The sequence below is a fragment of the Acinonyx jubatus genome, chromosome D2 (assembly GCF_027475565.1).
Source record: "Acinonyx jubatus isolate Ajub_Pintada_27869175 chromosome D2, VMU_Ajub_asm_v1.0, whole genome shotgun sequence".
NCBI lineage: Eukaryota > Metazoa > Chordata > Mammalia > Carnivora > Felidae > Acinonyx > Acinonyx jubatus.
In genome coordinates, this window is record NC_069393.1 from 39,555,340 (window position 1) to 39,576,684 (window position 21,345).

General features: G+C 38.2%; 1 long non-coding RNA gene across 1 annotated transcript; it reads right to left on the reverse strand.

Annotated features, from left to right (window-relative positions):
- Positions 1-10,546: 10,546 nt before the first annotated feature.
- On the reverse strand, positions 10,547-19,109 carry LOC128312720 (uncharacterized). Its single transcript, XR_008292397.1, has 3 exons — positions 19,009-19,109; positions 13,888-13,937; positions 10,547-10,825 (listed from the first exon to the last, which is right to left on the reverse strand). It is a non-coding gene; the product is annotated as an uncharacterized LOC128312720 (long non-coding RNA).
- Between the last annotated feature and the right edge of the window lie 2,236 nt (positions 19,110-21,345).

A 21,345-nucleotide genomic window follows, 5' to 3' on the forward strand; every position in this document is an offset into this window, starting at 1 on the left:
ATCCTGCCTGGGAAAGCTCAAGGCTGCCAAAAGAACATTCTGTTTGTTCCAACCCAAACTGCAAAGTATACCCTGAGCAAAACCGGCCTTACAGTTCTCAAAAATCAGCCTCCTCCCAGCCTTGTAATTTTCCACTCCCTTGACTGCCCAAGAACCCACTCTTCAGTCCTCTCTGATTTCTCATTTTCCCCTTAAAACTCCCAGTCATCTCACCCTGGATTGAAGTTGAGCTCAATTTATACTGAAGTTTCTCTCCCCTACTGCAGTAGCCTGAATAAAATCTGTCTTGTCTTTAACAAATGTGTGGCTCTGTTTCTCCTTGACAGGGTAGTTGCCCTGGAGCTAACTGACAAGGCAGTAGGTCAGGGATCCACTTTCCTTCTATTTTGTGCCTCCTCTATGCATGGCTTCCAGTCCCACAACCCTTCAAAGTACAAGATGTCTGCTATAATTACAGCTATCATGGGTGCATCCAGACCAACTGGAAGGAGGAGAGCAAGGAAGAAAAAGCAAGCCCATTAAAGACAATTCTTGGCAGCTGCTTGTACTACCTCTGCTGATATAGTCACGCTTAGTTACCGAGAGGATGGAGATGTGTAGACTGTTCTAGACAACCTTGGGGGGTGCAAAAGCTAGGGATAGATTGTTATTGAAAAAAAGAAGAGAACCAATAATGGCACACAGCTAGCATGTTCCACCACCCACTTCCAAAACCACTTCTCTGTAAACATTTCTGTTAATGATACCTTTTAGTGGTCAGAGTCAAAAATTGTCACCTCCTTCCTCTTTAGCCTGGAGATAAAATTGAAGCCACGTTTTCACTCTAATGCAATAAGGTATTTAATTACATGATCTCTAAGACCCCTTTCAGATATCCCTTGGAATATGGTATCATTTGTCAAGAACTATCAAATCTTTTCAATGGTGTATCTTCTATTGAACATAGGATTGAAAATGACGCCCTGCAGACCAGTAAGAAGCTCCCAATATTTATTTACTGAAATGCAGTTGAACAAGTCCTAAACCAGAATTATTAAGGCTATGATTATTGCCTGCCAATCAGGGAGGTAGGGGATGAAACTGGCATAATAACACCAAACCTCAGAAAAATGCCAGAGTGTGAGTGTGGGTTTAGTATGTGGAGATGAGTTCACTTGGAGCAGACAGTTCAGCACCTGGAAATAGATTTTCTAAAACTGGACCATTCTCTTAAAGTTGAAACAGATGTTACTGTCAGAAAGTGTTACTTCTCGTTTTTCACTCCTATGTGGAAGTGAAAGACTTCCACAGAAGACTAAGGGGGGGGGGGAGGGAAAGAAAATACACACATATATACACATAGTTACAAACAGAGAGGGAGACAAACCATAAAAGACTTTTAAATACAGAGAACAAATTGAGGGTGGAAGGGAATGGGGGCGGGGAGAAAATGGGTGATGGGCACTGAGGAGGGCACTTGCTGGAATGAGCACTGGGTATTTTATGTAAGTAATGAATCATGGGAATCTATTCCCAAAGTCAAGAGCACACTGCATACACTGTATGTTAGCTAACTTGACAATAAATTATTAAAAAAAGAATATATTACTTCTAATATAATAATATAATTTTGATTTAATGACTTCATTATATTTTATTTTGTTAATTTTTTCTTTTTTTTTTCTTTTTGTTAATGGTTATTTTTGACAGAGAGGCAGAGTACAAGTGGGGGAGGGGCAGAGAGAGAAAGAGAGGGGGAGACAAAGAATCTGAAGCAGGCTCCAGGCTCCAAGCTGTCCGCACAGAGCCCAATGCGGGGCTCAAACCCATGAACCGTGAGATCATTACCTAAGCCAAAGTTGGATGCTTAACCGACTGAACCACCCAGACAGCCTGATTATGTTTTATTTTGAATTAGTGCCTGAATATTTATGAATGATGATTTTTTTCCTTTTTAAAAAACATGATATACTTTGGGTATAAAAGGAAATGGATTACTTCTTTCTCTATATGTCAGAAAAATTTTATATAATATGAGAATGATCTGTTTATTGCTGTTTATTGTTTTCTGCTGTAGAATTTGCTGTGAAAGTCTCAGAATCCAGATTTCTATAGCAATATTTAAAAGTAAATTTTTTGAGAGAGAGAGAGAGAGAGCAAGGGAGAGGGGCAAGGAAGAGAGAGAGAGAGGGACAGAGGAGGAGAGAGAGAGAGAGAGAGAGAGAGAGAGAGAGAGAGAGAGAGAGAATCTTAAGCAGGCTCCACACTCAGTGAGGACCTTGAAGCCAGGCTTGATTCCAAAACCCTGGGACCATAACCTGAGCTGAAATCAAAAGTTTGAGGCTCAATCAACTGAACCACTGTCTATGGCAATATTTTTAAAGCAATATTTTAATGTCCTACTTTATAACTTGATAACATTTTAAAAATTTTTTTAATGTTTATTTTATTTTTGAGAGAGAGAGAGAGATAGTGCACAAGCAGGGGAGGAGCAGAGAGGGAGACACAGAATCTGAAGCAGGCTCCAGGCTCTGAGCTGTCAGCACAGAGCCAGACATGGGGCTTGAACTCATGAACCATGAGATCATGACCTGAGCTGAAGTCAGATGCTTAACTGACTGAGCCACACAGGCACCCAAACTTGATAACATTTTGAATCACCTCTTGAGTCTATTTTGATCTAAGAGCCTAGAGAATCATCCATTTATGAAGGTTTTTAAGTATAATATTATATTTTCAATAACCTACAATTTTACTTCATTTCTCATGTGTAATATTGTATGTCTATGACTTTTTATTTTTCCCTTCTCAGTATTGCCAAATTTTGTATGTAGTTTACAGTACCAAAGAATCATATTTTAGATATATCTAGTTCAACTTCACTTGTCTTAATAATAAATTTATTATTTATATTTTTACCTGTATGAATTACTTTTGTCTCACTTTAGGTTTATTTGTAATGTCCTTTTTTATGACCTCTTGAACTAAATTTTTAATTCATTTACTTTAACATTTTTATTTAATAATAAGAAAGTCAAGCTATGCTTTTGCCTCAGAGTACAGCATTGACCATATGCGTAAGTTATGTCCCATTATTATAAAGTTATTGTTATTTTTCTACCTAGTTTCTAATTTCACTTGATTTCCTTTTTGACCCAAGAGTTAAGCCAGAAAAAATAGAAATTTTCTAACAAAACCTTCCTAAATAAAGCTATTTTCTCCTCATCTTAGATTTCCTCCCCTCATTCCTTAGATACGTCTTCTCAAATGTTATTGAGATTGCCTGTTGTTTTTTTTTTTTTTTTTCCGTAAGTTTCTTGGGGCAAGTATCTTAAAAGTTTTATCACTGTTTTTCATAGAATTAAATCTGTATATTTTATGATTTGAAATGGATTTTGTCTAAGATTTTACAGGTTACACTTCAAAGATTTTAGTGTAAATCATAGAGCTAAGGCAAAATTTGGTAATGTCTAAAGATTTTATTATAATAGACATTCTAGTAAGCCCATCAATTGTTGAAAAGGACTTGAACCTGGATGCAGTTTGTAGAAGAAAAGTTTATGAGGTACGTTTTTAGTGTAACAGATGTCTTAAAATCTGCTCTTTTAAACCACAGGTGATTGTAATTCTTTCTGCTCCTAATAGAATCATAAATTTCTCTCAATGTGTCAGCCTATCTTATTTAAAAAAAAATATCTGGAAATTGTGCTGTGAATGTAAGAGGTGAGGTCCATAGAGCATGGTATACAGGGAGATATCAAAACACAGAAATAATTAAAATGCTTAGCTCAGAAAATAAACACAGACCCTTGCAGTGTGGGAGAGCAGAGAAGAGAGGTGAGGGAAGTCAGCTGAAAAGGAAAGAGAGAAGGGACAAGCAATATACATAGAGAAAGAGATGTGTGGTCTAGAATTCACAGACACAGGAAAACAAAACTGGAGGTGACCCTAGGAACTTGTACTTTTTTGTTTTTGTTTTTGTTTTTGTTTTTGGTCTATGGCTCTGTTTATTTAACACTAAGTATATTTTTAATTACTTTAAAAATCAGATAAACATTAATTCAGCTAGCAAACAATGAATAGCACCTATCAGGTAGCTATCAAGAGGTTTTTTTTTTTTAATCATCAATTTATTCCACATTCACTGCCATAGTTGTTGCCCTGCCCTCATACAGCTCACAGTCTAAAGAGAAGATAAAAGTAAATACTCAAACTGATTGTGATAAGTACTATTAAGTAACACACTTGGGTTTTTAGAGACAGAGGATAGGTGAAATAATTTAGATAATTACATAACGCTTCTCTAAAGGGATAACTTTTTTTTTTTTTAATTTACCTCCAAGTTAGTTAGCATATAGTGCAACCACGATTTCAGGAGTAGATTCCTTAGTGCCCCTTACCCATTTAGGCCATCCACCCTCCCACAACCCTTCTAGTAACCCTCAGTTTGTTCTCCATATTTATGAGTCTCTTCTGTTTTGTCCCCCTCCCTCTTTTTATATGATTTTTGTTTCCCTTCCCTTATGTTCATCTGTTTTGTCTCTTAAAGTCCTCATATGAGTGAAGTCGTATGATATTTGTCTTTCTCTGACTGACTAATTTCACTTAGCATAATACCCTCCAGTTCCATCCACATAGTTGCAAATGGCAAGATTTCATTTTTTTTTTTTTTGATCACTGAGCAATACTCCATTGTATATATACATATATATACCACATCTTCTTTGTCTATTCATCCATCAGTGGCCATTTGGGCCCTTTCCATACTTTGGCTATTGTTGATAGTGCTGCTGTAAACACTGGGGTGCATGTGTCCCTTCAAAACAGCACACTTGTATCCCTTGGATAAATACCTAGTAGTGCTGTTGCTAGGTCAGAGGATAGTTCTACTTTTAATTTTTTGATGAGTCTCCATACGGTTTTCCAGAGTGACTGCACCAGTTTGATTCCCACCAGCAGTGCAAAAGAGATCCTCTTTCTCCACATGCATTTCTAAGACTTCATGCATCTCTTGGCAAGAGCATTGGCTGTCTAATCAAACTTAGCACAGGGAATTCACATAGATTTTAAATAAATGTCATGGATTCTCGCTGGCATGACAATCATTTTTAAGGTTCTGCATTGTCAATATCTTGCCTGGCTTGACATGGGTCCACATCAATAAAAGTTTGGAGGGGAATGAAGGAGACAAACAAGTTCATGCCGGTACATACTATACTTCTCACAGCCATGTAAAGTTGAGATTGCCCCCTCACTAACAACTCCACAACTGACCTGTGCTTCCAACTCCTGACTACCACCTCCCATCAATGGGCCAAGATAAGCTAAGAATGGGAATTTAAGATTGTTCTGTATACTTCATTCCTGCATACCTTGGGTAAAACTTTCCTTTCCATGTGCTGAATGTAGATAGCCTGCTTTTGTTTTTCAGTATCCAGTCTCATCAACGACATATTTTGTAAGAAATCTGCCAAGTTCCTGACTCATGAGTGTCAACCTTCCATATTCTACCATGTTGATAAAGTTTGTTTCCCTTTTGAATATTTCTTTAGTCATTAGAGAGAAAGACTTTGAATGTACAGTCTAAATCACTGTTTGAAAAAGAAAGTTATTTTTTTCTAAGAAGGGATGAAATCTAGCCAGACTTGCTCTTGGTCACTCACACATGATCCTTCTCACATTCCTCTCTTTCTTTCTAATACACCATCATGTGACTCATTCAAGGCTTGCAGCCTCATTTTCAGAGTTTGTCAGTAGACCCCTCACCTGGCTTTCTGAGCACTAGGCTCTCATTCTTGAATCTTGTCACAAACATATGCTCTTTCAATGCTTTTCAAATTTTGTCTCCTGTTCAAACACCATTGATACCTTCCATGAGATCACAGCCTTGGTACTTGGTAACTCTTGTGCCTTAGTTGCAAATGGAAATAACAATGCCAAGGAGACCTAAAACCTAAGGGTTAATCTAGGTAACAGTGCAGTGTTTACATGGAATTATAATCCCAGATGAAGAAGCTCTGCAGAAATCCAGTCACTAGGCTATGGTCCCAAGACTAGGGTAAAAAAGCAGTGCATTGATTGAGGCCAAAGCTATAATAAATTGTGTCTAGCTATAATAAAATCTGACTCCATTTTTTTTATAAATTTTTTTTTACATTTATTTATTTTTGAGACAGAGAGAGACAGAGCATGAACGGGGGAGGGTCAGAGAGAGGGAGACACAGAATCTGAAACAGGCTCCAGGCTCTGAGCTGTCAGCACAGAGCCCGACGCGGGGCTCGAACTCACGGACTGCGAGATCATGACCTGAGCTGAAGTCAGCCGCTTAACCGACTGAGCCACCCAGGCGCCCCTGACTCCATTTTTTTAATGTTTGACTACTAACATCTTTAAAGCCTCACAGCTTCCTCTTCTTTTTGTGCACACATCTGGGCAATCTAAGAAAGCCCTGGTGCTCCGTCCTTTGACATTTGTGAAAGTTTCAAACCATGAAAGCCCTCTCCAGTATGGAAACTTTCAGTCCAACCCCTGAACCACCAAAAAACCCCAAGCAGTCTCCCTTCCTTTCTGTTGAAAACCATCTTCGGCCGATTTTTGAAGGGCTGTCCGCTCTCTCCACAGAGCCTCACCATGTAATTACTTACATAAGTCTCTTTATACTTTTTTTGGTGTGGATGTGATATATCAGCCTTGACATTTGGACCTTTTTTGGGGTGGGGGTCCAACCTGTTCCCATAGCATAGCCACAGCATTAATTTTAAAAAGGTAATATTCTTGGCCACAGCAGAGAGTAAAGCAGCAATGGCAATGCTCGCAGAGGCGATGCTCACACATTGATTCATGCCTTCATTTAGTTAATCATATACTGAACACCAACAGTGCAGGCAAGCAAGCATCATTACATAGGAGGTTTAGAAGTACTAGTAGGTCTGTACAGAGGGAAGGCTCTGGAATTAGACTAGCTGGTCTTGTTTCCTAAATCTATCATTTTTTTCCCTGGCAATAAGAAATGTTTCACAAATCTAACTTGGTCATATTGGGCGTGCTATCAGCTGTTTTCTTTTTTAATTCTTACTAGACCTCGATGAGGAAAGAATCATTTTTCCCATTTTTGCAGAGAGATTCAAAGAACTCAGGAAGGAACCCAGCTTCCACAGGACAAGGGTTCCCTTGGTGGTAGTGGGACAGCAGTAAACACAAGCACAAGACTGCAAGGATGTGGAAGGAGCTAAGAGCCTGCTTAGACAGCTGAATAAAAGGCTTATGTATTGGATGGATGCATGTCCGTGTCTTCCTCTTTCCCTGAAAGGGAAAACTCAAAGCCGAAGTACAGAATGCATTAGAATATAAAATTCTAATAGCTGTACTTTTCTTCGATCTCATCTTTCATCAGTCCAGACAGCCATCTCTATGTAAATAATGGAAATAGCACTTACCTATGCTGGTTAATGGGGGTGTTGGTTTATAGCTTTCATTTCTTACAAATATAAACGCTGTTTTTCTTATATCCCTGTATCTGAGGTTTGACCCTTAGAATTTTCTGAATTCTTTATACACAAAGACTTTGGACCAATTTTCATACAAGATGCTTTTTGCATTCACACCTGCCTTAGCGCCAGTGTCCTCCCCCCAGCCCCAGTCCGAGTCTTAAAACACCCTTTCTTTAAAACTTTCAGTTTGTGGAAAATGTCATTTGAGACTTATTATTAAAGGTGGATTTTAGTTATCCATGCCACACATCAGGAAAAACTAAATTTTTTCTCTAATTGAAATTGCTCTAAGATGTCTAATTAAAATAGTTACGACCTTGACCACTCTTAAAGAATCATCTGTATTAGTGTATAAAGAAGTAAGCTTATTTCATTTTCTTTAGTGCAAATGTGAGCTCCTTAGCAAGTGTCTGCAGAGCTTTGTCCTTTATAGTTTCCAGTTTTCATATGTATTATTCGGTGATGCTTAAGAATCACTTTGCGTGTGTGTGTGTGTGTGTGTGTGTGTGCGTGTGTGTGTCTGTCTGTCTCTGCAATGTGCCTTTTTGGGCCACTGCTCAATGGCTCCTCCTATTGAAGCCCATGTCATTCCACGCATCCTTGTTCCCTCGCATGAGACACCCCTCATTTTCCCTCGAGGACTTCATCACCTGTCTCCCACCCTTTCTTTCTGGCCTCTCAGTGTCCCTCATGGGGATTTCAAGCTTTAAGCTGATGTCCCTTCTGACTTCCCAACAATCCCACTAGTTCACATCTGTGCAGAGGCACATCTTCACCAGAAGTTTCCTACATCTAAGCTTTCATAAACTAAAGTTTTGTTCTCGGACCAACTCCCAAGGCTTACTGTTCAGTTATCAATACACGAATTTATTTATTTATCCAACAAAAATGACTTCCTCCCATGTCCTACTGGCCCTGGATACAGTTGGTGGCACTGAATCTCCCATTCCTATTCATTATTTCTTCTATTCCTGTCCCATCCCTAAGCTGCAAAATTTCCCAAGACAACTTAATTATACAATGTAACACTAAAAACATCTATTTGGTGAAAATTATTTATGCCTCTCTCGTTTTGATTTCCTAGAGTCCAAGACCAAGATTCTTAAGGGAAAAATCTAAAAAAAAAAAAAAAGCACCCTTTATTAGCATACAAGAATATTGAGAATGCTAACATTTTGGTGACATTTTTAGAGAGACATTAAAAAATATTTTATGGTATTTTATAAATATGTTCCAAAAGCCCACATGCAACATGTAAATTAACTGGGGACATAATTATGGTAACATAATTTCCAGCATCAAGGGAGAAGGAAGGTGTAATTTATTACCTACCGTATAATAGGAAAAATGGAAATTTGATCACAATAAGTTCATCTAGTTGGGGGTCCTGAATCCTAACTATACATTAAAATTACCTAAAGAACATTTTTTAAATGCCAATGCCTGGACAACAGATCAATTAAAACAAGATGTCTATAATGGGGCTTAGTCATCAGTATTTGTTTTAATTTGCCCAGGCGATAATAAGATAATAAGACTTATCCAGGGTTGTGAAATACTAATCTACTTACAAGGTTAAGTGTTACCTAACTCTGACGGTAGATCTTTCTGAAAACCACTGGAAGTCACAGGAGTGTTAAGGGTTCACATTTTTACTTGCCACTTCCTGAGATTTAATTTTACCCAGATGGCTTCCTAATTAGTTTGTTTTACTTTAGGTTGGTTGAAAAATCTCACTCATTCAAAATGAACCCAAAATGTACTGTGCATTTTAATCACTGTGGTGATTTTAGCTTAAACATAGCTTTTTATAATACAGCTTGGAGAACATACAGAACTTCTTGTTAATGTAGAATAACTTGGTGGAAATTAAAGTATTGGTTACCAAGTGCAGCTATTCATGCAAAATTGTGTTTTTTATTGGTTATTAGCGAATGTATTCAGAGATGGCTGTAACTATTTTGCTTTCAAAGAAACATTTTCGCTTGAGCATGTTGCTTTTTTTACATTCATTTTAAGTTAAAATTTACTTATTGCAGAGGGCTTGGAATGGATGATATGCTTTGCAGATTAAAAGTTAATTAGTGATTTGATCCATATGTACAATCCCATCTGCTTACAAACAAGATGGATGAAGAGCTTGGGAGTGACTGTTGCAAAGGTTCTCTCGTTACAGTGAGATGATCCATTTTGTGAAACATAACAGGGGTATGGTTCTGGAAGAGTCACCACTAGATCACGTTACACCATAGGCATTGCCAATTGCCACCTCCACCCTTCCACCGACTAAGGAACAAAATGGGAGTAACACGGGAGCATGGTGCAGAGTGATGTAACAGATGCATTAAATACACACAGTACCATTGCATGGCCTTGGAACCATATAGCAGAGTTTCTCAGCAATCATTGACAGCAGCAGCAAATGCATGCCCTTTAAAGCTGGTAATTTAATAGAAGTGGTGAAACTGGGGGTGTGCCTGTTGTTCTTAAAGGTCAAATGAGTTGGAAAATAAATGCTGAGCCTTTTATACAGTAAAATAGATTTTTATGGTGGAAGCAAAGAAACGAGAACTGCATAAAATATACAGAATCAGACAAGTGGAGTTCTAGCAGACCTTGAAACTCCCTGGCTGCCCTGTGTGCAGCAATCACTGACAAGTGATTAAGATGTGGAGAAATGATTTTTCATAAAATAAGGAAAAAATACATCTTGAGGTTTTGGGGAGGGTTGCAAGTGTCTAACACACCTGGACTGTAAAAGACCAAGAAATCAACCTCAAGCACTGCACAAATCAAGGAACTCGGTTGAATATGCTCTTTAGACACGTGAAAAATTGACGAGAAAGGGAGTTGTATAGTACCCAAAGTCGTAGCATTCGTGAGTTGCAGAGCCGGAACTAACACCCAAGTCAACTAACTCCTAGCCTAGGCATCCTCAGGATGTCTTTCAAATTTTGGATCAACGAATCCATCCTTCATTTCATCTTGCTACCGTAGCATGCAAATCTGACTAATGGAAAAAACGTCAAAATCTTAGTTTAAAAACGAAACATTTTGAGATTTTAACTTACCTGAAATATGTGCAAAAATTCAGGCGCCAGCAGAGCAAGAGTCACCCAACTTATCCACTGAAATAGTTGCACGAATGAGGTTGGAACAGATAATACAAAATCTGCCTTCTGTCTTCTTATTCTCCGGTCTGTGCCAAAGTATCCAGTTCAAATTCATCTGATGTTTTCTAATAATTTGCTAGAATGTAATATTTCTCTCACGGAAACCATTTGATACTCATATTTGTTTACTGTGATTTATTTGACAGTGGAGGATTTTTATCCACTTAAAAACCAAATGCACATCTGGGAAATGGAAAAATAACACATAACTGGGTTCAAGACAGTAGCTATAGAGAAAGTAGTTTATGTTACATAAATTACCACCAGTCACAGAATGTTATTGTTATAATGATGAGTAATCGTATGCAGCTCTGGAAGAAATTATAAGTGGCCATGATAACTTTAGACTTGAAAAAAAATATATCTTCATACTATTACATTAAAATACAAAGTATCTACTCGAGTGACCTTAGGTTGTCTTTTCTTAAAACTGCATCTATCATCCTCTAACACTGGACTTAAGAGAAACCTCAGAAATCATGTACTTCCAGGGGTTTCTTCTAAGTGATTAGAAAAATACTTTCTTTGTATTAAAGGTAAAAGTCCAGTACAGGGATGCCTGGGTGGCTCAGTTAGTTAAGTGTCCAACTTCAGCTCAGGTCCTGATCTCACAGTTCGTGGATTCGAGTCCCACATCCGGCTCCGTGCTGACAGCTCAGAGCCTGGAGCCTGCTTCCGATTCTGTGTCCCCTTTGCTACTGACGCTCTGTCTCTCTCTGTCTCTCTCTGCGTCTCAAAAATGAATAAACATTTAAAAATGTTTAATTACAAAAAAAGTCCACTACATGAACTGCTTTGAATTACTTTGGTTGAGACAGCTTTGTCCCTCTTTGTTCCCTCTTTGTCCACACTCAGTAATATCTCAGTCAATTCTAAAACTCTCTTAATCCTCCTCAAGGTTGAGAGTGAAAAATACGGACCCAGCCCACTCTCTTCCTTTATAGGTGAGGACACTCATGCCCAATGTTCTCAAAGATGGTGAATTAGTGTTAGAACAGAAAGAGAATACCAGTGTGCAGTAAAAGATTAACTTTGCCCAAAGGGAGATGTGATCTTTGCCTGTGACTCCTGGGAGGTAATCTCTAAGCCCTTGGAACATCACCTGCCCAACAAGAGTGATTTTGTTTGCCTGGGAGCTCTGGACATATACATTGCCAATGTTAATAATATGATTTATGGTGAGGGCCCCAGGGACAGTTAACGACTCAACCTCCAAAGGGGCTGGAGACTAAGGTCAACTATGCAAGTGGTCACTCATGTGTACATGACCAAGGTCCAGAAATAACTCTGGGCACCAAAGCTGGAATGACCTTCTTGTGTTGGCAATACTCCATGTGTATTTTCCTACGTTGTCGCTGGAGAAGTAGGTTCTGTCTCCCCAACTTCATATGGATTGAGAGCTCACACCTGATAACTCTGGATGCTGCTTTGTGTTCCTTTCCTTTGGTTGGTTTTAGCCCATATCTTTTTTGTGTCAGAAACTATAACTCATGAGTATAGTGGCTTTTCTGAGTTTTGTGGATCCTTCTTGCAAAATCTTGAGCCTGAGAGTGGTCTCAGGAACTCTTGAACATTGTAGGCTATTACTATCTTGACTTCCTTGGTCCATCACTCTTTTTTTTATACACCGCCACCCAATCCATTTTCAATTTAGCCCAATGGAGGACAGCCATTATTATAGCAAGGCTGTATGTGCTGTCCTCTTCATTAGTGGCAAGGGGTAGAGTAGTGGTAAACTTATGAATAAGATCTAAAATGTATTCTGCATGTCTTATTTAAAAATATTATATAGATCAGGGATCATAAGTATAAACTAAGAATTAAACTTTCAGGTTTTTCTAATAAGTCTTACATAAATAACTAAAAATAAACTTGGTTTATTTTTTTAAATGCGTATTTATTTGGGGAGAGAGAGAGAAAGAGAAAGCAGGGGAGGGGCAGTGAGAGAGCAAGAGAGAGAATCCAAGCAGGTTCCAGGCTGTCAGTGCAGCATGTAGGGCCCTGGGTGGGGCTTGATCTCACAAACTGTGAGATCATGATCTGAGCTGATATCGAGAGTCAGGCGCTTACCCAAACGAGCCACCCAGTGCCTAAATAACTAAGGATCTTTAAAACACATTTCATTTTACTAAATATTTTCACATATTTATTTCATTTATTTACTTCAGAGCTCAGTATGGTAGCAAATTATTATTACAGACATTGTAACATAAGACCTATAATTTCAAATGCTGTTCCTACCAGCAGGAAAGACTCCTACCCTGCTATTTCCCCCATTAGCAGCCTAGCTATCCCCTCCCACCCATACCCCCACCTACCACCCACCCTCATCCTCAATGGTTCCTCAGCAACCTAATAGGCTTTGCCCCCTGCCAATCCATCAAATTATTCAAATGAGCCAATCACATCCTCCCATAAAAACATGGGGCATCCCATCCTCGCGTTACTGCAAAGCCCGTTTCCCGTAGTCTCTTCTGGTTCAGGCTTCAGTGGGCCCCTCCCACGGGCTATGAATATATGTGACTAATAAACTGTTGCCAATCTCATCAGTCCAGTGTCAGCATCATCTATTTGAATTCCTTATACTATTTACGGCACAAGATTCCTCCACCAGTGGGGTGAGTAGGAAGCAGTCAGAATACCATTATACCGACCAATGAAACCCATCTTTGATGGCATGCTTATGTAAAACAAGACTTTCTAATCGACACAGTGCTTTAATTGTAAACATTTCTCCACCTCCTGAGTCCAGATTGATATTTCACCTGTATAGCATTCCAGGTGGAATGATTATGGAAGCTCCATGCTAAAAAGAATAAATAAGGAGAAACTGTTCCAGGACCACTCCAAGGTTGAAGATTCACATTAGAACCATAGCTTCAGTTTCCTCCTTTCTTCCAGGCCAGAAGATTGCAGGAACTTCCTTGGCAACCGTGATAGCAACAGGCTCAGAAAATAGATTTATTTTATTCAGTGCCTGTGTTTTATGGAGCCGGGTCGGAAACAGTTCCTTGTCGGTCATTCAGCTTGTTTCCATCTCATGGCCACAGTTTGTACCCGAGAGCATCTCCTTGTAGCTACAACGGTGCTCAAGAGGAGGACAATGAGTAGACAAGCCCATGTGCCTGGTGTAGCCTCAAGACAGGCAGAGGGCTGATATCTGTTAAGATTTATAGGACACTAATTTCTAAGATTTCAATACAGTGTACTGTGAACCCAATGTATCTGTTTGGGGAAGTACTTACACAGTCTCTTTCCAAGTGATGAAGATACTTCGTGAGCATTGGGCAGCTTCCTTTTAAAAGTAAGGAGAAAAAGACAAAATTCAGGGCTCTTCTGAGAATTGCACGGTGCTAAAAATAGACTGGAGTTTTCCATTAAGGCAGCTCAGAGATCATATTTACTTCTGTCTCTTAATAACTTTGCATCCTTGGGCAAGTTACTTTACTCTCTTAATTTCATCATCTGAAAATTGAGAACAAGTATCTTGGAAACAAATTTAACAAGTTTAATATATATAATATCTTTACTATGCTTAGATTTTATTTCAAAATCTACACATTTGTTAGCATGGAGTTTTAATTTCTAAGAAATAATATCTAAATAATCTAAAACCTTAGATTATTTTAATATATATAAATATATATGATATTATATATATAAAGTTATATATATATATATATAACTTTAGATTATTATTAATTATTTTTATATAGATCTTCCAGTTTGACACATAGATACAAGATCACAGAAAACGAGCCACATGGGGTCCTAAAAAGATTTAGGTAATTTGCCTAGAATAACTTGAGGAAACAATGTAATAGCAAAATAACCATACCTGCCTAGAAGCAAAAGTGTTACAACTTTAAAGGTTGAATGCTTTGGGGGGCCTGGGTGGATCATTCGGTTAAGGGTCCGACCTCTGCTCAGGTCAGGATCTCACAGTCCATGAGTTCGAGCCCCGCGTCAGGCTCTGTACTGTCAGTTCAGAGCCTGGAGCCCACTTCAGACTCTGCGTCTCCCTCTCTCTCTGACACCCCCGCCTCCGTTCATGCTTTGTCTCTCCCCGTCTCAAAAATAAATAAACATCAAAAAAGAAATTTTAAAGGTTGAATGCTTTGCTTTTAAAAATTTGCCAATATCATCTCTTAATTTGGCTTAGAATAATTTACCTATTCAGACATTCCCAGGAAATCAGGTATGGATTTGCATCACGTATGATAAAAGAATAATCTGACCTCATATATGGTAAAATAATATGAGTCTGGTCCGACAATCATCTGCAGAGTTTGGGGAAACCTGCAGAAAGCCTAAGCATTAAGCACAGGAGGATCATGGAGAGTAGGCGGGATTTTGAAACGTTCTTTTCCCAGCACACAACCTGTTTGGTGAATAAGACTGTTTAATAGAAAGTAAGAGGCCTTCTAGAGAAAGGAAATTTTATGCCAAATTTCTGCTATACTGCATTGTGAAGAGCAACTTGAGAAGTATGAGATAGATTTTAATTTTCCTTTTTTTGCCCCAGTCAGTAGAGGCCAAAAACCAAATTCAGATCATTTATAGATTGTTTTTCCTCAAATTTCTGATTAAACATGCCTATTTCTCATTTAATATTGACATGCAAATCTCAAAGCTGATACAATTATTGTTTTTCTGCCAATTCCATAAAAAATACATCTAGAAAAAAATGAAACCCTTATTATGCAAACATACTCTAAGAGGAAAGAGTAAATTAAGTTTTTGTGACAGAAAAATCAGACTAATTTTTTACTTTGTTTTACACATAATTCCACTGTGGCCTCTGCATACAGAAATGTGTAGAATCACCACATTTACTGTTGGTTTAGGCACATTATAAACTCAATGAAATCCAAGGTACTAATCACTTTATTTTTTCCACTTTAAAGTGTACGTATGACTCCTGAAATCCAAAAGGTTTACTACAAGGTGTTTTCTTTCTCTAAATTTTCAAAATACAGAGAAGTTAAGCTCATCTGCCTTTGAGTTGTTTTCACAAAACCATTGAAAACGTTGTTTTTGAAAATTGCTTGATGTTTGAGGGATATTTCTGAAGCTTTTTCATAAAGCTGTATGATTATTTCTGGTCTAAGCATCTGTTTACTGAACACTGTTTTACCAAATATTTACATGTATTACTAAATACATGTAAATACATTTTTTTTTTATTTTAAAAAATGATAAAATTAGAGTGAGCGAATGATCAAACTTCAAACAACACAATGCTTTGTGTCAGCGCAAAAGAGCCTTCCCACCTTCAGGAGTAACCCGAGTCTCTCTCCACAGAGGCAGCATGCCAAAAACTTTCTTGAATAGTCTTTATCAGAAAATGTGCATGTATTTGTACATGTGTCCATGTATGTGAACCATTTATCTGCAAAAATCAAAGCACACTCTGCTCATAGATTTCTTTTAACTTATTTTTACACGTATTAACAAACCGGTTGCCAGAAAGGGTACAGCAATGAACACTTCTATAAGCAGTATGCAGGGCTGTGCATTTCCTCCCTCACTTTCAGCACTGCTTATATTGAAATATTTTTACACTTGTCAGTTGTTAAGTAAAATATTTTAAAAGTCCTAATTATGTAATTATGAGAGTTGGAATCATCCTATTGGTTTGTAAGCCACTTATATTCATTTTAACTTATTTTTTAGGTTGGGTTTGTGACATTTTGTTTATAGGTTGTATGTTCTCTACGTATTAAAATAATACAATGTTTGCCTGCCATGTAAATTACATTCTGCAAGTGTTGTGTGGCTTTTATATAAGGTTTGTTAAATGCTCGATATTCTTAAGTTGTACATTTTGATTTCTACAAATATATCCATCTTTTTTTAACGTCTTCTACATTTTGTGTCTTAGTAATCCACATGCTGACAATTATACAATGTGCAGTTTGTCTACAGCAAGAAACCTTCTCTGAGGTCTGACTGACATGACTGACCTATAATTGAATTTTTTAGCTCCTATATACTTAATAGGTAACCAAAGCTAAATTACTTTCTTTCCCCTATTTTCATCCAGAGTTGTCTTTCCCATTCTGCATCACCTTACTACGCCAAGCCAGAAATAATAGGAATAATCCTAAAATACTCTATTTTCCTCATCACCATGTTCAACCTGCCTACACACACACACACACACACACACACACACACACACACACACCTCACATACGCACACACACTTATACTTCACACACACACACACATATACACAGATACACACACACATTTACAAGGCTGATGGTCACCCAGTACACACCAACGTAGCTCACATGATTGCTGAAATACTGAATCCTTTTCTACTGATCGGTTAATATCCACATTCTTCAGTCTCCCAGACCTCATACCACATTAGCTCTCTGAGCCTCTCCTCTGGATCCACTAGTATCTTATCCACATCAGGAGCTAATGTAATAACATGCTAGCAAGGGGCCACTATGACCACATTCCATTGCATCCATTCCTGTCGGACATTACCCACACCATACCAGCAATTATGAGCTTTGATTGTCACTGCTGTATAATTCATATCTACACACATGTGAAAGACCACCTCAGCCAATGGAATGTGAAAAGATGTGGTACTCTTCACATCTAAGCAGAAGCTTCAAAGGGAATCATGAGATTCTGCCAGTGTTCATGCTTCTGTCCTTTCTTGCTTCTGCAGAGGAGAGGTGAGGGATGAGATATATGGAGAAAAGCACAGCTGAAATGGATCTGAGACCAAAGGAAGGCTGTTATTTAGTACATATGTGGAGGAGGACAATTGGAACCCCTCTATGTGTCCTGGCTATGGGACCTAGAATGAGAAGGTGCACGGAATAGAACTTCAGTCTGAAGAAAACCCATAATTAATTTATTGTGGCAGCAAAGCTAGAGACACATCTAACAATGTGAATATAACTGTAATGCTTTCCCTATTTACATATATATGCATAAAAATGTACATGTTTCTTTTTTTTAAATTTATTTTTAACGTTTATTTATTTTTGAGACAGAGAGAGACAGAGCACGAACGGGGGAGGGGCAGAGAGAGAGGGAGACACAGAATTGGAAGCAGGCTCCAGGCTCCGAGCTGTCAGCCCAGAACCTGACGTGGGGCTCGAACTCACCGATAGCGAGATCGTGACCTGAGCTGAAGTCGGACGCTTAACCGACTGAGCCACCCAGGCGCCCCAAAATGTACATGTTTCTACATACACATGTATCCGATTCTTTTCTAAAATGATTAACACAATGCCTAAAAAAATAGGCCTATAATAAATATTTGTCAAATTGATGTATCCTGGTTGTTACTGTCTTATTTCAGATCTTCACCCTCTTCTTTATGGATATTGTGATACACTTTTTGATAGTGGGTCTATCACCACTTTTACCTCCTCTGATACATTCCCTATGCTCCTGTCAGAATCATCATACTAAAACATAAGTATCTATAGTTACAGTTACCTTACTCTGTCCTAGCTGCAGGAAACACCTAACTCTTCACTTGAGTGATTATTACAATTTCAGGGCACCATCATAGGCCAAGATTTGACATTCCTCTGCTCCTTTATGCCCGTTGTGTCCTTTTCCTGGGATGCCCTTGATCTCACATAAATGTATCCACATCGAGGGTATGAACCATGTGAAACACATTGTAAATTCTCAATAGATATATGTTGCATTAATAAAAAAAGCTAATTCTTATCTTCCTTAAAGACCCACATGCAGTGTATTTTGTCTGTGAAGGTGTTGCCGGTGGACCCACTGTTCTCCAAAGATAGCCACTGTGCTGGTGCCTACCTGCTTAGGCAGGATCCTCCTCAGTTCCTACTGTCAGTCTCCAAACATACCCCCAATACAGCTTTCCCTTTAGAAGAGGAGGTAGGTCCATTTGGGCTGTGCGTGTCTTCATATCCTCCTATCTTACCAGACATCATAAGCTTGTATCTTCATTATGCATTCTACTGCTGGCTCACCTGTGTGTCAGCAACTGTGTGCTTCTCTTATCCAGAAAAACAACTCTTCCTTAAATCTGCCTCTTTCTCTAAATACTATATTCTCCCTTCCTTTAACTCAAACTTCTCAGAATAACACAATCTGTTATCTGTCTTCACTTCCACATTTCCTAGTCTCTTCTGCTTCCTTCAAAATGTGACTCATGTTTCCGAAGGCTGCTGAAATTGATTGAAACATGATCACCAATGAAACACTAAATGGCTGTTCGTCAGCTTTTATCTAACCAAACCCATTGGTGCAACTGAAACAGATGAGATCGTTAAATTCTCTGCGACCTGGGCTTCCCTGATCTTATAGACACCTCCTCATTCTCACCCACAGCCTTCTCACTCACAAACCTTTTTATTTCTCCTCCGAGAATCCTCCTTCCTCCCATTCTTTAGGTATTGGTGATTCCCCCAGGGTTGACCCCATTCCCACTGCTCTTTCTCTATACATACCTTCCCTAGGTGATTCCATCCACCTTTATGATTTCATGATTGCAAATTCCATACCTGCTAATGTATTCCACTGCCTGCGGAAAGTCTCCACCGAACGCCAAATTTGGAACCTACCCAGACTGAAATTGTCCATCTTCAACTGGCTACTCTTCATTCAGCTGCCATCTCCATCAGTGGTGCCATCATCCACCCAGCATTAACTCTTCATATTCAATAACTTCCACCATCTAATTGGTGAACAAAATTGCCTCCTCAATATTTTTCAACCCAGTTGAACTTGGTTTCGACTTGGCTGGAACTTGGTTTAACCTCCTCCAATGACGATGCTTCTGCAGAAGAAACCTTCCCTCCTATATACTAGCCACCAAGGTGGCTTTTCTAAAACAAAACATGTGATGACATCACTTCCTCTCTTAAGAACTTTCAATAGTTGCTCATTTTTAAGGTTGGATTTTATGGTCTATAAAGCAATCTATCTCCCCTGCATGAGCCAGCTTCATCTAGCTTCATTCACTAATCCCTCTTTTACGCATAACTTTCTAAAAAACAAAAATGCTTGTAATTCTTTCCACATTCCTTGTATTTCTATGCCTCTGCCTTTGCTAAGGTGGTACTTCAGGGTTTGAAAGTTCTCCTCCTTTCTCTTCCTTCAGGTGTCACTGAGAAAACTTTCCTTGACTTTTTTCCATACAAGGATAAGTTCCCCTTCTCTTTTCTCCCATAAGACCAGTCTCTACTATCAATATATTTAATACCTTACTCTATTTTTTAATGTTTGTGTCTATCTTTCCCTACAGACTATTTTAGTTACTTGATATTATAAACTGAGTCTTATCTGTCTTTGTATTGCAATATATGCTATATGTTGTAAATTCCAAAATGAAAATTAAAGAATCAAGTAATGAATTAAAACGTCAATGAATAAATTAATTAATTAATGAGTGACTGGAAATCACCATAATTATATCATATTTCAATTTCTGATGTATAGACTGTCTTGCTTTCCATCTTTTAAGCTCCTAAATGGCTGGGATCACGACTTTTACCATAGCACCTAAATCAGTGACTCCGAGCAATAAATACTTAAATGTTTATTTAAAGACTGGATTACTAAATGTTGGGAAAATTAAATGTTAAATGAAGAACTGACAACTAAGAGCGTTCACAGCCAAAACAAGCCTTCAAACAGTGAATTATACATTTTAGGTAATTCTTAGGGCTGTTTTATTTTCTTTATAAATTCCTTTACAATTTTCTTCTTCTTACTTAGTGAGCTTAAAGAATACAGATATTATGTCTATTGTGGGTTACTTATTTAGCATATGTAAGCCAAGAAAATAGCATTCAGTAGCCTATTAAAATGTAGTAAACATTGTGTCTATGTTTCTTAAACAAATAATTAGAATGTAAGGTAAAGCTGACGCCACGCTGGTTTATTTTGTGAAAAGTTTAAAAGTTATCAGCATTTGAAGGCAAAACCCTTTATTGCAGTTAAGATTGAGTTTCAAGCGAAGAGATTTACATGTTTCTGAACCATTAAAGAAAATTAGTTTCTATTTCAGACAGTTTAAGAAAAGGTAGGGTAAATAGCATAACCCAAGAGGTTCATTTAGAAGACTTGTTCGGGGCATGAAGTAAATGTAGATCAAAGACCTTACTACTTAAGAAGGGAGTCATGGAGTCAAATGCAGGCAGACGGGGGATAGTCTGCTGTTGAAAAGGCACTAGATAAAGATGAAAACATGCATTTAAAAATTCAGTCTAGGATCTGGAGAAAGTGTCCCCACTGGCCCTTTGAAGATAGGCCCAGTTGAAGAAAGGCATTTCCTGAAAGAAATATGGCAAAGGAGACCCTGGCATGATTCGCCACAGTTAATAAGTTCTGATGTAAGTTGAAACAACATTAGTTAGTAGAGTAAGCAGTAGAGCCCATACAAACATAGAGAAAATCAATGCGGTGTGTTCCTCAAACAAGTTCTTTGCTAGAATGAAAAACATACTTTATCATTCTCCATTTTCTGAGGCATCTGTTAAAGAAGATGATTCACTGTTAGAGTTAATATTTATAAGATACTCGGGTAAATATATAACTATGACTTTACAATTTCCAACAGTTAGTGAAGTTAAATTCCCACCCTGTTAAAGAAACTCTTGGAAAATTAAATTATTTTGCTGCAGTAGAAAAATCCCAAGGCCATAACTGTCCCAAATAGAGAGGGTTATTTCCTCAAGACA